Below are 18,089 nucleotides of genomic sequence, written 5' to 3' on the forward strand. Positions count from 1 at the left end.
ACACATTCTGGCTTGTCTTTAAGCCAGTAGGCCCTCTCTGCCTGTGCCCCTGGGATAGGGGGAGGCACGGATAATGGTGTCCACAGATGCATCTTGGGCTTTGACAGGGTTGGCTTGGAGTGTCCCAGCTCTCCTGTGGGGGAGACCATAAAGTGACCGGTATCTGCCCGACACCTGAGCGCGGACTCCCGTGAAACATGACTCACACAAGTCTTCCTATGAATTGTACTTAAGGCATTCATTCTCAGATGCTTCATTACCCCTCAGCTGGCCTGACAGTATTGTGCGAGGCCGGGAATGCTGGACTAATCTCAGGGGCTGAGAACAATGTGTGTGAGTGTGTTTGCAGTCTCTCAAATGTACAAACTCATACAGATACAGTTTAGAATTGCATACAGAAATGGCCTACTTACATTTGACCACACAATAGTTTTCTTCTATTCTCATGTTGTATGCAAGTACAGATCAGTTTGCAATCCATGCAGATGTGTATGGGGACTGAGTATAAATACCCCCAACAAAAACTCTCTCTTTTTCTTTCCTTTGTCTTTTTAGCTCCTATCTGACACTCAGGTAGACACTCTTTCTACCACCTGATGTGCTCACTGTGTGTGTAGTCAGAGGTCACTCTCTAACTACAGGCATGTGTTTAGCCTCATTGCAGGCTGCTAATGAGTTTCTGTACTCACGGAGAGACTGGCATCAGCTGTTATCCGACCACTGTACATTCAGAAAGCAACATGGTCATTGTTTGAGCACACACATTCCTTGTGTAGTTGAAATGTTCTGTATAACACCAAAAACAAGGGAATGAATCAGCATTTCAATAGCACTTAATGTGTCCATAGCATTTGTGATGATTGCCTCTTTCTGTGTGTGTGTGTGTGTGTGTGTGTGTGTGTGTGTGTGTGTGTGTGTGTGTGTGTGTATGTGTGTGTGCGTTTCTTTTTGCCCCAATCACAGAGTAATTGTAGACCAGTGAAAGTGCCGTTCAGTGATCATCAAATGCAGGACACTCAAAAATGACTTGGATGATTGAGAGAGATTGAAAACATGCATAATGCATGTGGAATTACTTTGGGTGGTCAGTTAGTGCAGATTTACATATTGAGACATTTTAAACTTTGAAAATCTCTGTATCAGCAGTCATGTTATTGGTAGCCTTATACATTTCTAAATAGTTACAATTATGTTTCAAATAAATACAGTTTTTTTCATCTTGTTATTGACCATACTCCTGAAAAAAGTGTCACAGATTCAAAAAATATATTTATAGCAGCACAACAATTTTCTAAATTTATAATAATTAAATGTCCCTAAAGCACCAAATCAGCATATCAGAATGATTTCTGAAGATCATATGACACTGAAGACTGGAAGAAATGACTGCTGAAAATTCAGCTTTGTCATCACAGGAATAGATTTATTTATTTATTTAGAAGTAGTAAAAAGGTATTTTAAATTGTAATAATATTCACAATTACAGATTTACTCCAACAAAAAAAAAATCCAAGTCCTCGCGACCCCCTGTTCTGCACATTTTGTATGTCTCTCTTATCGCTTCATACGTTTGTTCTATTCGAATGTAAGTGCCCTGCGAAGTGGACTTCACAGGAAATTCCGCCGTGATTCCAGTTCGAAGCGAACGTATATCGCATCAGAATCGAGTGATGGAAATGCTGAATTTCAAATAAAAAAACCTTAATTCGCAAAAAAAAGTTTTTACACTTGCTTGAGGTGGTTTTTGACTTGTGCGAAAAAGGGATAATGCGAATGATGGGAGAATAAAGTGCATTTTGCGAATAAATTCCTCCAAGCGCATCAAAAAAGTCATGTGACCTTGCGCTATGGGACGGTAAATCCACAGCATCTGAAATGTTGTTACATGGTAATCTGGAAATGCCCGAGCAAAGTCAGTCATCAAAGTATTTCTGTATAATTGCCTCTCAGAACTGTTAAACGACTGCATTCCCAAACAGCAGCATCCACCTCCGACAGCAATAACTGCATTCATTGTGTTTCGTCTGCTCGTTCTGAGGTGTAATTTATTATATAGGAAGATTATTATAGCCTATTCAGTAGCTTCTCCTACTTTTCTTAGTGATGTATAGTGCCAGTTTATCAGGAAATGATGATTTTGTTCTCTTTGATTCGTTGGATGGAAACGGTGCTTGTTTGCAAATGTGTTGTGCGATATTCCAATTTTGCTCATAAGTTAAATTTGCAAATTTGGATGGAAACCCGGCTACAGTTCACACACGAAGCTCACTTCTAATGAGCTGATTATCTGAATCAGGTGTGTTAACAAAGAGAGACATACAAAATGTGCAGAGCAGGGGGTCGCAAGGACTGGAATTGAGAACCGCTGCAGTAGCGTATGTGTCATAGATTTTTTTTTTTTTTTTGGCAAACAAAGTTAGACAATTTTTTAGCAGCAGCAAAATACAGTTAGCAGTCCTATTTTACAGTGCTAAAAATAGTTACATCCACACACAGTTTGGTTATAAATGAGAATCACAACTGCATTCTATAATCAAACTTGCTTCTTTCAGTTTTTAGGACACACATCCTCATTTTAAAAGTTCTTGGTTTTATGCTGTGAAACCCCTGTGTGTCACATCATACAGTGTATGTGTATGCATTTTACAGTTGTTGTCTTTCCTCTAAATCTGCTTCCATCAGTTTTGTGGTCTGGCTGTGGCCCAAATGCTGCACTTTTACACTCGCTTAAAAATAAACACATGGAAAGCCTCTGTCAGATTTGATTTATGAACATTGATTGGACTCATTTACTAAATTGTGACATTTCAGTGTTATGAATTTTGCTATATTTGTCAGTTCCCCAAACACTTACTGTAGATATCTAAAACTCAAATTTACTGACTTAAATGATGGGGGCAATATCAGAAATGTTAAACCTGTTCACACTTTGATGTCACAAGACCCATGGTCAACGTGGGAGTTACATACCTCGAGGTGCGAATTGATGTGATAATGCCACTGCAAAGATGTTGTGACAGCATTATAAGTAGCTGATAGATGGTGTTAGAGACCTTCCTCCCCCGCACAGGAATGGCTGTTCCCATGCGATAAAGTTGAACGGGTTATCTTCACTGTCCAAAATATGTACATTTAACACCCTGTACTGTAGTACTACCTCAGTAGAACACCAATGTAGCCATCTATTGGCGATATAGTTCTCCATTAGATGGCCGGCCTTGACACTGATGCCTGTGGCTAACAGCAGTATTTACTCTATTCCCAATCCATCATAAGACAGAAATGGGCAAGCGTCGCTATGATGGTCATAATTTCCAGCGCTCTCCCAATGATCAAACCCATTGTATGGCCCATTCCATCACGCAGTACATATAGCCATATACGCCAGCCACTAGCTTTTTTTTTATTTCATCGCTGATAATGGACTCGTGAGCTGGATAAAGAGAGCGAGAAAGAGAGAAAAGATCATTTTGCCAGACCTGAAGCGCAACGCAAGCTTGAGGCTTCCCAAATTCAATAAAGAAACAATCAAGCACGGTAACACGGCATAATGGCTTTTTAAAAAAGATAAATGTTTAGTAAATGACTCTTTTATGTCCAGGAGGGAAGGGAGAGAATGGCTTTCTGCATTAGGTGAAGAAATGCAGCCTCCTGACCCAGCTGATGCTTTCTGATTACCAGCCAAATTGCAGGAGAAACCCCCTTTGTCTCACAGGTAGCCAGGACCATTCTTTACCCTCCTCCTCATTTCCTGTGTGTGAAACTGTATGTGTGGAAGAGAGGGAGTGAGGCTGAGAGAAAGGTAGGAGATGCAAGATAAAATGTGCGTCTGCATGGGAGCACTCTTTGCAGTCTCGCTGAGGTGTATTTATCTCCCTTATCTTACTGTCAGCATCACGCTTGCCATTAGAGCAGTTTGATGTGGAGGAAGAACCACGGCCAGATATTGAGCTAGACAGCAGTGAAGAATAGATAATGCTTCTTCATCACCCAGATGTAGCATATGATGACTCTGATCTTCATGTAAAACACATTCAGATGTGAGAGTAAACAGAACCACCCTCGAGCTGTTAGCTTTTTTGACAGCACTGAGGTCCACACGTAAGGCGATGTAGCATATTTGCATTAGTCTGTTTGTGTTATCCACATTTGTTTCATAAATCACAACCTCTTCTTGCCGCCCAGTCCTCCACGATGAAATATTCATCGTCCAGTTTAGCAGAGACACCGCTTTTCAGTGCCGCTTAATTCCATCATCTGTGGAGGCCAGGTTATTAGTACACACTTCTCTGTATATTAATAATGTATGAAGCATTTTCTATAAATCAGCGTGGAAGACAGTGCTGTGTGGAGTCGTCAGTGCTGGAGGATTAGCGATTGTGTTTGTTACGCACAAATTTAAGCTTTGGAAGAAAACGTCTTTGAGGTTTGCTTTGGTGTAGGACTATGAGTCTGAAATTTTTGTATAGTTAGCATGCTGGCTGTTTAAAGTCCCTAAGGGGGGCGCCAGAATTCACAGCGGGCGCGCGGGAGCTTATATACTTTGAGGTAGGGGTGGGCGATAAAACGATAACTACAATTATAGTGATATAATTTTCCTTGATAAAACAAGTTCGATAAATATTCGATTTAATGTTTATGCGCCGAAAGCGAAACAAAACAGCGCTACTCATTTGAACCACGCCACACAGACAATTTATCCGCTCGGTTCAAACGACGGCGCAGCACAGAGCAAGCTGACTGATTGTTTTTTGACACTGATAAGCTACTACTAAATATTGTAGAAACTTAATTTTCTGTAAAGTTGCTTTGCAATGATTTGTATCGTAAAAAGTGCTATGCAAATAAACTTGAGTTAAATTGAATTGAATAGAGCAGATGTGTTTACTCACTGATCATGCAACCACTAAACAGCACTGTGAGATCCAGTGTGAAGCGCTTGAATTCAGCAAAGAACACAAATGACTGATATAAACTAGTATCAGTCAGTATCAGTCAACTGATATAAACTAGTTAAATCCAGATGAAACAGCGCTGACAAACTGCAGAAAAACACTGTGTGCAACGATACAGTCAGAAAGCTTTTCAATCTACAAATCGCCATAGTTTATTATGGATTTATTGTAGTAACACTAACTGCACCATGGTATTGTGGCAGAAATGTGGGATATTTATATGAAATTTATTATATTAATGTAGTCAAGTATTAAATGTATTAAAGGAGTAATGGAATGTTATTACAGTATATTTGTGATTAAGCTATAGGCTAGAGTTTGTGCATTTATACTAAATGTATTTTTCATACAAATAGGCTACCTAGAAATAGTTATATTACAGTAGTTGCATTTTTTACCACAGTACTGAGGTGCTATATGTGTGGTTTTAACTCTGGTTATCATGATGTAAATGTTTGTATGCTGTGTGTATGCTACTATAGAAGAACAGTTTTATCAATTTTAATAGTTAATTTTAATAAAACTTAAATAATAATAAAAAAAAAAATCACCATATAAAAAGGAGGTTGTTGAATTTTTTTTACAGATGTTACTTATTTTGATAATGAACATAAATTTGCATCTGCATCCTAACTCAAGCTACTACTACTGTCAACTCAGTATCAACTGTGCATTTCTAAGAGACAAAAAAAAATAATATTATTATTACATATATTTTATATTTATGTATGGGTTGTGTCAGATTATCATATGTGTACGTGGGGGTTCCCATGAAAAAAGGTAGGGAACCACAGGTTTAGAGAATGATTCAAAAAAGCATTCGTAGTCTGCAGACTCATACAATACAGGTCCTTCTCAAAAAATTAGCATATTGTGAAAAAGTTCATTATAAAAATTAAATTTTCATATATTTTAGATTCATTGCACACCAACTGAAATATTTCAGGTCTGGTTGTTTAAACTGATGATGTTGGCATACAGCTCATGAAAAACCAAAAAAAAATCCTATCTCAAAAAAAATAGCATATTTCATCCGAAACCAATAAAAGAAAAGTTTTTTTTTACAAAAAAGTCAAACCTTCAAATAATTATGTTTTCAGATGCACTCAATACTTGGTCGGACCATCAATCCTTTTGCAGAAATGACTTTTCAATGCGGCGTGGCATGGAGCCAATTCAGCCTGTTCACTGAAGGTGTTTGTGGAGCCCAGGATTTTCGATAGTCCTTAAGCTCATCCAGAGTGTTGGGTCTTGCGTCTCTCAACTTTCTCTTCACAATATCCCACATATTCTCTATGGGGTTCAGGTCAGGAGAGTTGGCAGGCCAATTGAGCACTGTTTCTGGTTCAAAAGCACACGCCTGTGCATGGTGGTTCTGGATGTTTCTACTCCAGACTCAGTCCACTGCTTCCGCATGTCCCCAAGGTCTGGAATCGGTAAGCACAATCTTCCTCAGGGTTCCGGTCAAATCTCTCGTTGTGCAGCTTTTTTTGCCACACTTTTTTTTTCCTTCCCACAGACTTCCCACTGAGTGCCTTGATACAGCACTCGGGAACAGCCCTATTTTTTTTTTTTTTTTTTGTGTCTTTCTCGCTTGAGGATGTCAATGAGGCCTTCTGGACAGCATGCATGTCGGCAGTCTATAACATTTGCGGTTTTTGAGTAATGAATCCAGGCTGGAGTTTTTTTAAAAGCCTCAGGAATCTTGTGCAGTTGTTAGAGTTAATTAGTTTGATTCAGATGATTAGGTTATAGCTCGTTTAGAGAACCTTCTCATGATATGCTATTTTTTGAGATAGGAATTTTGGGTTTTCATAGCTGTAGCCAAAATCATCATATTAAAAACAATAAAGACCTGAAATATTTCAGTTGGTGTGCAATGAATCTAAAATATATGAAGTTAAATTTTTAAAGTATCATTACATTATGTTACATGAACTTTTTCACAATATGCTAATTTTTTGAGAAGGACCTGTATGTGGACCTATGTGCCCCGACACTCTATGGATGGCATCCAGACTGGCATCTGGTCTAAATAGATTGTTCTTCATTTGGAGGCACAACTAAAAGACTTGCTCTGTAATACATCTGCAACTTTTTTTAAAATCAAACTCAGTTTATTTCAGACACTTCAGGTGTTTCACTGCAATACATTTCAGAAAGGTTTTATTCAAGTCAAATGCAGCTACACGTTCATGTCAAATTGATTTGTGAATTAATTACAGTGCTTGCAAGCTGCCACTGTATTGATATTCTTCACACATTTCGATTTAGGGTTTGTTCTAAGCACTTAACACTAAATCAACGTTTGCTGTTTTTGAAGTACAGACTCAAGTTTTTTTTTTTTTTTTTCTGTAGATAACTTTAGCCTGAGGTATGTGCAGATATAACATTGTTTGAAAATTTGGTAGTTTTCATTATAATAACCAACAATCACCACTAATAAGTAGCTTATTATCATCAATAATACCACCACATTACATTTTCATTATAATATTCAATCACAAGCACAAACAAACAACTCATCCAGCTTTATGAACATATTTTAGATTCTAGTTAGTTCCTGTTAGCTCAGGTCCATTAAATAATAACAAACACAAACCCAAAACAATAACACCACCAATCTATAAAACTATAAAATAGCGTTTTCTATTCATTTTCTATTCTTTCGGCTTGTTTTCTTTTTATTTATTTAAAAAAATGACGTTCTAAGACTAGAATTCTCTATTCTTTTTTCTATTCTATAATTGTTTTCTTTTTAATTGTTTTTATTTGTTATAAAATAATGATAATAATAAAAATCTTGCTACGTGTACTGCGTTGGACTAACTGAGGCTTGTCATAGCCCTTACGTATTATTGTTTTTTTTTTTTTTTTGTTTTTTTTTGATTGCTTCTATTGTCCTCATTTGTAAGTTGCTTTGGATAAAAACGTCTGCTAAATAATTAAATGCAACTTTTGATTTTAATTTTGTATAAGTAAATGTTGAAGTTAATATTACCTAATATTAATAAATGCTTTAGAAATATGTTCCATTGTTAGTTAATTAATGCTAACAAATGGCGTCTTAGTGTAAAGTTTTATCTTTTCTTCTTGTTTTACTGCCAGCTAAATACTGGTTGATTTTATAGAACAGTTTGCAGCTCTTTGTTTTGTAAGCAGGTAGTTGATTATTGTCTTTTTTCCTTGTTACGACAGGTATAATGCAAATTCAATCAAGCAGTGAGCAGTAAATTGAGTTAAGTTTGAAGCATCACAATTCGAATCAGGTTCACGGTATCCTGCTACTCTGTGGACACAGACATCAGAAGTCCCTTAAACACTGATTACACTGAGCAGATAGAGCCTAGAACAAACACGACTCCCACAGGATGGGCTCATCACATCCTTACACAGTGGCCAGTTATCTCAAGGGTAATCAAGAACAAGAAAGAACGTGTGTCTGCACATCATCCCTCTCATCTGGTGCATTGTCAGACAGAACACGGCTAGGGTCTTGCCATCATTACTGCACAGCGTTGTGACAGCCCATTTTATTACCCTACACTGAAATCGTTTTACTGATGTTATCAGCCTAGCGAGTACATGATCCTTCTATAGATTTTGGTGAAAAGACAAAATGGTTTTATTTAGCGCTTTGCATTGGCCTCTCAGAACTTGTTTCTTTGTGCAGTTCTTTTGTCACTGTGTTACTGGCTGTAATTAGAGAAAAGGGCAACCAAATTCATAAAATGTAAATGTAAATGTAAACCTTTCTTTCCTAGAAGCAAAGAAAAGGTTAAACTTTGTGGGGGTATTTGATTCTGGATGAGAAAAGTGGCACAAAAGAGTCTGCAATCTGACATTAATTACTCTGCCAATCTGGGGCGATGCGGAGGGTGTCAATCATGGGCAGGTGTGCAATAATTTTGCAGCTGAATCACACACCCACAAGCTCTTCAGCCGAGTTTGTTGTTCTGAAACTAAACTGAAGGCTTCCCGTCAGCCTGAGGGAGTTCAGAGACCTCTTGAACCATTATGGAAATTCTTTAAAATTTGATGAGTTTATTTAATTGATTATATGAAGATATCAAAGGAAGTGTAACTGGCAAAATGTACAGTTTTTTTTGTTGTTGTTGCTAATCATAGCTAATTATACTTCCACTGTTTTTAGGGGTAGGCGCTATAACCAAAATTTTGTTTCACAGTATAAGTAATTTTAGATCATGGTAATGGCTAATTTGTCTTTGAACCTCAAATAAGATTTTATTTTATTTTCTAAAATCTGGAATGACATTAAATCTCAGTCTTATTTGAATTTTTGTCAGTTTATTTATTTATTTTACTTTATGCACACACACACACACACACACACACACACAACACACACACACTATTCATAACAAATTAACACATGCACACACACACACACACACACACACACACACACACACACACACACACACACACACACACACTATTTTATAACAAATTAATGTTGCAGCCCTTGAGTTTATAATAAAATACTACCATTGGAAGCTTGGGATGCACAGTTAATCAAAATAAAACTGAAATCATCATATGGCTTAGTGCAATTATTAAATCACAAAGGCTGAAATTTTATTCAATAAATGGATGTGCTGTGTGTTCCAGAGTAAAGCGTGGAACTGTGTTTGAACAGCTTATTATCTGTCAGTGTTTGCAATGTCTCAGAGCAACTCAGTTCACAGTAAATTCTTCTCTTACAAACTCCATCTCTGCATCTGCATCTGAGTTTGCGTTCCATTCTTGTAATGAAAAATGAAGATGGTTTCTTGTCAAAATAAAAGTTTGATGAAATTATGACAGCCATAAATTTCAGTAATGTAATTATACCATTGTAATGAAAAATAAAATTATTGATTTTTTTTTCAAATACTTGATTTTTATTTTTAATGAAATGCCAGTAGTAATGTTTGTTTATTGTTTTTTTTACTTGTTTTGTTTTGTTTTTTAATAAATTATTATTATTGTATAGCCATATTGATATCTAATCATTTTTGATATATAAACATTTTGGCCAAATTGCACAATGAACAAATGAGCAGTGCAAACCAGGATCAGTTTAAATTGCAATCATAATTGTCATCAGACTGCAAATAGGTTATAGACAGTGCCTTGTGAAAGTATGCATACCCCCTTTTTTCCCACATTTTGTTATGTTGTAGCCTTATGTTAAACTGATTTAAATTACTTTTTCTCCACATCAATCTACACTCCATACACCATAATGACAGCACAAAACAGGTTTGTAACAACTTTACAAATTTATTAGAAATAGAAAACTGAAATGATTCCATTGATTAAGTATTCATACCCTTTACTGGGACACTTGAAATTTAGCTCAGGAGCACTGATATCGCTTGTAGATGTTACTACACTTCCAGTTGAATTCTACTGTGGCAAATTAATTTGAATGAGCATGATTTGGAAAAGCACACACCTCTCAGAAAAGGTCTAACTGCTGAAAATGCATATCAGAGCAAAATCCAAGCCCTGAGGTCAAAATAACGGCCTTTAGAGTTCAGAAACAGACTTGTGTCAGGGCACAGATCTGGGGAAGAGTTCAGAAAAAAATTTGCTCCATTGAAGGTTCACAGAAGCATGTATCCTCCGTTATCCATAATGAAAGAAGCTTGGAACAACTAGGACTCTTCCTAGAGCTGGGGTCCTGGCCAAATACTGGTGACCAAGAAGCTGATGGTCACTCTAGTTGAGCTCCATTATCATATATGCAGATGAAAGAAACTTACTGAAGGACAAACATCACTGCAGCACTCATCAACTCACAATTCCATCTTTATGGCGATGTGGCCAAACTCAATCCTCTCCTCAGTGAAGACACATGAAAACGTAAAGTAAAGTGTGCTGATAGCAGCCTCATGCTGTGGGGCTGTTTTTCAGTGGCAGGGACTGAGGGATTCGTCAGAGTAGAAGGAAAGCTCAATGCATCAAAATATTGAGATAGCCTTAATGAAAACCCAGTCTAGAGCATTCAGAACCAAGGACTGTGCAGAAGGTTCACCTTCCAACAGGACAATGACCCTAAGCACACAGCAAGTGAGGCTTATAGACAACTCTGTGAATGTTCTTGAGTGGCCCAGCCAGAGCCTTTACTTTAACGCAATCAAATATTCCTGGAGAAACCTGAAAATGTCTGTCAGTCCCCATCAAAGCTGACAGAGCTTGAAAGGTGAAGAGATGAGGTAAAGAAAGGCAGATAATTGTCAAATGCAGATGTGCAAAGATTGATGCATCATACCCAAAAAGACTTGAGGCTGTAAAGGTGCTTCAACTAAGTACTGAGTTAAGGGTATAAGTTAAATTATCACAAATATGTTTAGCTTTGTCATTATGCTGTATGGAGTGTAAATTGATGTTGGAAAAAAAGTAATTTAAAGCAGCTTAACATAAGGCTGCAACATAACAAAACATGAAAAAATTAAGGGGTATGAATACTTTCACAAGGCACTCTATAGTATACTGTTTACACTCAACAAGAGGTCTGACCCTTCACAATAATGCTGCAGATGCTGTAAAGACAGATGTGTTTCACAACTTTTTAAAACCGAAGGTTGTTCTCAGTGTTATAGGGTTCAATCTTTGGCAGCTCTCAAGTCCTTTGTGCACAGTTCGATCCAGTTTACGACCAGAATGTGAAGTTCAAGTTGTCAGTGTATTGTTAACCATTACTGCGTATAGATTCTCATGGAGAACCTCTGAAAGATATTCTTCTTTTCTCAAGGCCCATTGCACTGCTCTATAATTGGCATACCACTGTCCCCAACATAAGTTTCTATCTTAAAAGTTAAGAGTAGCTCAGCTACTTTTCCCCACAGTGGTTCCTCTGTTTGTTATCTACCCATTGGTTTGGAACGGAGCTCTACCTCCTCTGGGCCTACAGTCGCACACCTACAGCTCTGAGCCCTGGCTGAGCCAGCTCCCTACAGCCTGAACCACAGATGAGGTAGATAGGGCGAGTCCTCATTGTTAACCCAAAGTTTGAGTGAGAGCTCTGGCGGGAGGGGTGATTCACTCTTCCCCCTGGTGGGTCCTCAAAACTAAGGAAGCCTCCAGTGTGGGTTATGTGCCAAGCAAGGCATGAAGAAGCTTTGGAAAGGGGTCTGTTTGAGTTAGGGCAGCTTTGGTCTCTGCAGAATTCAGAGTGGAGTTCCTGGCGCCTCGCCGGTCCCTTAGCAGTCCAGCTCGAGCTGTCAACCCACTCCCTGTGCTGGAGATCTCTGGAGATAGTCCTTCACCTCGCCAAAGAACTCCCCCTTCCCCCCTTCCTGTCACCTCTCTCCTCATCAGCGCTCTCTTTCTCTTTCGCTCACCTGCTCCGCTGTGTCTGAGACATTGCTTAACCTTCACCTGAGGTTCTCACGGCTGGCTGGCTTCTTGCCTCCCTGCTGCGTCCCCACTGAGACCTAATTCATTTTTGTCTCACTGTTTTCTGTCACAAAAGCACAGTTTAAACTCCAATAAGAAGAACATTTGCTATTAGAGAACTTTTAGCAGTGATCATAGTGTCACTGTACGCAAGAGAACAGTTGACACTCTTTCTTTTTCTCTTAGATGTTCTGTGGGCAGGAACTTGCTTTTAAGTCTTTTGAATTTGATCTGGCACACTTATTATTTCAGTTATTGTCAGTTCATTTTTAATGCTTCACATCGTTCTCATATTGCTGTTGCATTGTGTAAAAGTGGAAACGTCTCCTGTTTGAACAGTGATTGTGTGGACTACTAGTGAAAATAGTTCTATTTAACATTTTTGTAATTTAATACACACTTTCAAATTACACTATGTATTCACTGCATAACATTTTGAGTTTGAACACTGAACTGCATAATGTGCGTTAATTTTAGTATTCCAAAGAACATTGTATTCTTCAGTGGAAACACAGAAATCTGACCTTTTGGTCAAATGGGTTAACATGGTCAGTGAGTTCTTTTAAATGCACAATGTTACCCCTATTATGCTTAATAAGCCAACAGCAGGGAAGGTCATGTGGACTCCCTAAACTGTTAAGTAAATGTCTGTTTAGGTTTTAATGTCAAGAGCAGAAAAAAGGCTGTTGATTTAAAATATCATTTAAAATCTAATTTCTTTTTTGCATCTGTAAGCTCTCTCTCTCTCTCTCTCTCTCTCTCTCTCTCTCTCTCTCTCTCTCTCTCTCTCTCTCTCTCTTCCTCTCACAGCAATTATCTTTATATTATTGCAATTATTTTTAAACTGACTTATGTAAATATATATTATATATTATTAATATTATATGTTAGTCTATTATGATTTCTGGTTGATTGGTTTTCATCAGTAAATATAAATTATTTACATAAATCAATTAAAAGTAAATTGTGATGAATACAGATTAAGAAAAATTGACATTTTGTTGTAGTAAACACACTGTCACATTATTTTCTTAGTGAAAAGATTATTATATAGAATCCTACTAACTACTTTTTATTTCAAATTATTATTGTTATTATTCAAATGAAATTGCAATGTGTGTATTCTTGTTTAAATTCCACATCTGGCTTATTTATTTATTTGGAATATGTGCAGAATTTCTAAAAATCTGGTTTGTCCTCAAAATTAATTGTCAGCCTGAATACAATATGCAAACATCTTGAGACATCTCGAATATTCTTGATTTCTCCTTACTCTATAAGGTCAAGCAACTTTTTTCACAGGCACAAGCAATTTACCTTGATAGTCTGCAGCACTTTTGACTTTCCACCTTGAAGTCAAATTCTCTGACCCTTAATTTCCATTCCTTTCATGATCCAACCACTCATTCTTTACTAACATTTCCAGGAGCTCTGAGTGTAATTCCTCTCTCCTGTGTTTGTGTTGTCCTCACCTCCAGAGAGGGCACATGGTAGGCTTCCCTCTTAGTCCAGAGGTGAGGAGGTTCTCTCCACTTTTCGGCAGGGTGAGAGGGAGTCCAGGCCCAGTAGATGGGGCTGAAGAGCCACTCCTGACAGAAACAAGTGTCCCATTCACAGCCATTTGATCCTCAAGCAGGCCCGATATGTGCAATTAGACTACTAATGATAAGCAGCACTTTAGGTGACATTTTGCATATAAATTACACATTTGCGTGAAATAGCTTCTTATATTCTTAATTGATAGAATATGAATTGTGTTCAGTGTCCTTCAGATACAAGAGAAAATGGTCCGGTGTTACAACTGAAGCATCAGCCTTCAGAGCACGCTTTTCATGGAATCAAATGCAGACATTAAACATCGCTCTCACCCTTTGGTGTGAGAGCGGCTTGTCCTCCAGTTGTATGCAGTTTGTGTGTGTGTGTGTGTGTGTGTGTGTGTGTGTGTGTGTGTGTGTGTGTTTGTGTCTCTGTGTGTGATGAAACTGAAGTTGCAGAGCTGTATTTGGACATTGATATACAAGTCTTTGTCTTTGAATATCTGTTTCATTTCTCTCTCTTTCTGTTCATAGGCCTCTGCATCCTCACCCTGAAGCATGATCATTCGTGCATGTAAGTGACTTCTTATATTTACTCAAAGTATAGCAGTGGTACAATAACACATTAAGATAATGAAATTTATTAAAACATTTTTAGTCAAGAAATAATTCATTTACATTATACTGTATAATACACTATGTTGAAAAAAGAAAATGTCCTTGATCTGTTGATGTAGCTACATTAGTTCCTTTTTCATTTTTTCTCTTTTTTTTTAATATAATTTATTGTTTCATATTGACACAGATTATCTCCCACTTTGAGAGAATTGCATCAGCCTTATAAAATTTAATTTCATTGCTAGTCGGGTAGCCAGTGGCTACATTGTGTTGCTACAGTTTCTAAACAGTGAGAAGAGATATGAAAGCTGCCAAAAGAGCTTCTGGATGGTACTGTCAATTTCCACCTGATGTGCACACACACATCTACCCCCCACACATCCTTGCACCTTCTACACGCAGTGTGGAGTTGTCTCTCTATTTTAGATGTACTGGGACCACCCTAGTCTGACCTCTCTCTGTCTACCTGCACGCCCATCGATTGACTGATGACCTCTCACATCAACTCATTGTACACTTCCACCCTCTAGCAAAGCCCTGTGAATTCACTATTCTCCCTTTGTCATGCCCCCTCTCTCTCTCTCTCACACACACACACACAGTCCCTCTCTCTTTTTCTTGTTTTCTTGCGCATGCAGACTCATGAACACACACTCTTTCTGCCTCTCATCACCCTCCCCCCACTCTCGTTTTTCTTGGATCCTACTGTTCGCTTTGGTGTAACTGTGCATCTGCACCATGCTGCTTTCCCACAGTTGCTCTACACTGGAGGCGTCCACTTTACCCAGGAGAACTCTCTCTGACTGGCCCAACTCTGAATGCTGGCTATTATACCACATAAGCACAAAATAAGGCTTTTGGAGAAGGGAGGGGAGGCGTGTATGCGTGCATATATGCTTATATGCGTGTGTGAATGTCAGGGTCAAAGAAACTAACCCAGGGTGGATGGATTAAAATTTAGCCAATGCAGAGGAGTTTGTTTGCACATCTGAAAAGAGCATGTAATTGATGATATCAGTTGACACTAAGCTCTTAGTATCAGTTAGGAACCATAAAGGCCTGTGTTGCTCAGACAGACACCACATACATTTGCGAGAGAATCACTGGATTACAAAATGTGTAGTTTGAACACATTTAGTGTTTTATATAGTGTTTTTATACTTATATATATATATATGTATATTATATATATATATATATATATATATATATATATATATATATATATATATATATATATATATATATAAATAAAACACTCAAAGATTTTTTGAAAGGATAGGCTTGCACAAAATTGAGGATTACGGTTGCAGTAAGGAAGCAGTGAAGGTATGTCTGATGAAAATACAAATAGTAATATTAAATAAGTTGTTAATTACCTTTACTGTGTTGTTGAAACCCTTTAGAATTACATTATTCTTTTTTTTTCATGTAAAATTTCCTATACTGATGTATTATTAATGGCATATTTATTTACCTTGAATATTTATTCATAATAACACCACCACAATTACAATGATACAAAAATCCAGGGTTTTAATTTTTCCCTTTGTCTCAGATAGATGTAAGTTATTTGAAATATAGGAGTCATTACCCGAATATAAATTCTTCAGCAGTCTTGCAGGCAATTTTAATAAAACACTGTATATGTAATTTGGGGAATAGAAATCTTGTTAAAATTAGATCTTTAATTTCATTATCTGTCTAATATAAGGCTTATGGACGTATTCTTGATTGTCTATAAATGAAACACTAAAATATTAATTTCATTTAACTTTGCTTAATTCTCTGAAGCACCATCCACATTACTGTTACTGAAGGAGTATGAAATTTACACCAGCACTGCTCTTTCTAATCTAAAAATTGACAAAGAAAAACCAATTACTCTTAATTCCCTTTAAACAACTTTAGGCAACAATTAGAGTTGCTCCATTTGAGAGAGTCCAAAGAAGACAACGCAAGAGGAAAATACCCTTCACTGTCAGATTAATTGCCACTTGATTATTGCTAGTTGTGAGTGGACGTAAAGATTGAGTAGCTTACTATGAATGTTTTTAATTAAAATGGATTTACTTTGATTTAAATTAAGTATAATACCTTGTTCAGTTGCTTATCATCTTTTACAGGCCTTTGGAGAAATTACGCATGTATTAAGGGATTTTTTTTTTCTTTTTAAATCCTTGATCACCAGTGTTAGAAAGTGAAAGTTTTTAAAAATTACTGCATCATTCATATCCTATGCTTATTTTAGATCTTATCGATGACTTTCCACATTTCAGCGAGTAAATCTGCTTTTCTGTCCTCTTCTTTGTCCACTCAGACCTACATCTTGCTTTCCATTTATTCTGTTTTCCATGAGAAAGAGCCCTTTGAATATCAGCGCGTTCAAAGACGCTGCGCCGGTCAATCCACTCAAAGTTGTTTCGGCCATCTCTAGCGTCAGTCTAATGGAGAGAGAAGGCTTTGTGCGGGTGTGAGCCGCAGCACGATGCCTAGTGCCTGCGACACTCCCCAATCCTTCTAACTGCCCTTCTGCTCTGCGGAGATAAGGCCTGAGTGGAGTGAGTACACCTGCAGTCTTTACGGCCAGCCACGGCTGATGCTATCATCCAGAGAATATTTACTTCTGGCTGTGTAATGTGAGCGGATGCTCAGTGGGTGAGCGCTTCTCCTGATGGCAAGCCACAATGTCTCTCAGGCCAAACCTTGTCATGTCTGCACTTACTGCTATGCTGCAGCTTTAATGATAGCACTTTTTGCCAAACCCAGTTGCGAGATTGCGTTAAAGATGTTTCACACTGCCGCTGCCATAGATAGCGCTTGGCTTTTTTGGTCCCATCAGGGTGCCATGGCTAAGCGATCATCCACCTACCAGTCATGTGCTGGTACGCTGGTCTACTGTATGTAACTGTGCTGGCTGCTCATTAGCAGCTAACTGTACTAGCTTCTGGAGCAGGGATTGTTGTCTTTATGTGCGAAACTAGAGCAAATACAGCTCAACAGAGTTTTCTGTTTCAGTGCCATCTCCTAGTTGGACCACAGTTCATTTAAGCTACACAGATCCCAGAGTGTCTACAACTCTTCTATTCCCTTTCAAGCCACTGTCAGGCAGGCAGCAGCGAACGCTGTATCCCTCTAACCCAATTACAGATCTGAGCGCAGCTGGGTGGCTCAGCGTGTGGTGCTTGCGCGTTCTGTGCTACATGGCCCTCAGTATACAGAACCCCACTGTTGCTGAATAATCAGAACCCTCTGTCCTCGATCCTTCCACTGATCATGTGAGGTCAAGCGTGATGCAAGATGGCCACGGTTGCCTTTTGCTGGTCTACAAGACAGATGTCAAGCGAAACGTTCATTGTGTCAGAAGAGCGATGCATGTATTGTATGTAATTGTGAGTCTGTATGCTGCTGATTGCTTGCTGCATCCGTCCCGGAATGGGTTACGTGTAAAACAATGGAATGATTCTCAAGCAGACATAAATTACGAGAGCCAAATGTGGATCGTTTTTTGTTTTCCATCACTGTATTGCTGCTAAACAATTGAGATGAGAGGAGATGAAGAGGCAGGCAGTGT

At 38.1% G+C, this 18,089-nt stretch overlaps 1 protein-coding gene across 3 annotated transcripts in view; it reads left to right on the plus strand.

The window, feature by feature from the left end:
* The window catches only part of LOC109087252 (teneurin-3-like), a 497,439-nt gene that overhangs the window by 75,252 nt on the left and 404,098 nt on the right, over positions 1 to 18,089 (plus strand). For all 3 annotated transcript variants that reach the window (XM_042716547.1, XM_042716552.1, XM_042716548.1), the window contains one exon: positions 14,432 to 14,471. The gene's annotated coding sequence lies outside the window, so the exon portion shown is untranslated. The remainder of the gene's footprint in view (positions 1 to 14,431; positions 14,472 to 18,089) is intronic.

This window comes from Cyprinus carpio, chromosome B1 (assembly GCF_018340385.1).
Source record: "Cyprinus carpio isolate SPL01 chromosome B1, ASM1834038v1, whole genome shotgun sequence".
NCBI classification, from domain to species: Eukaryota; Metazoa; Chordata; class Actinopteri; order Cypriniformes; family Cyprinidae; genus Cyprinus; species Cyprinus carpio.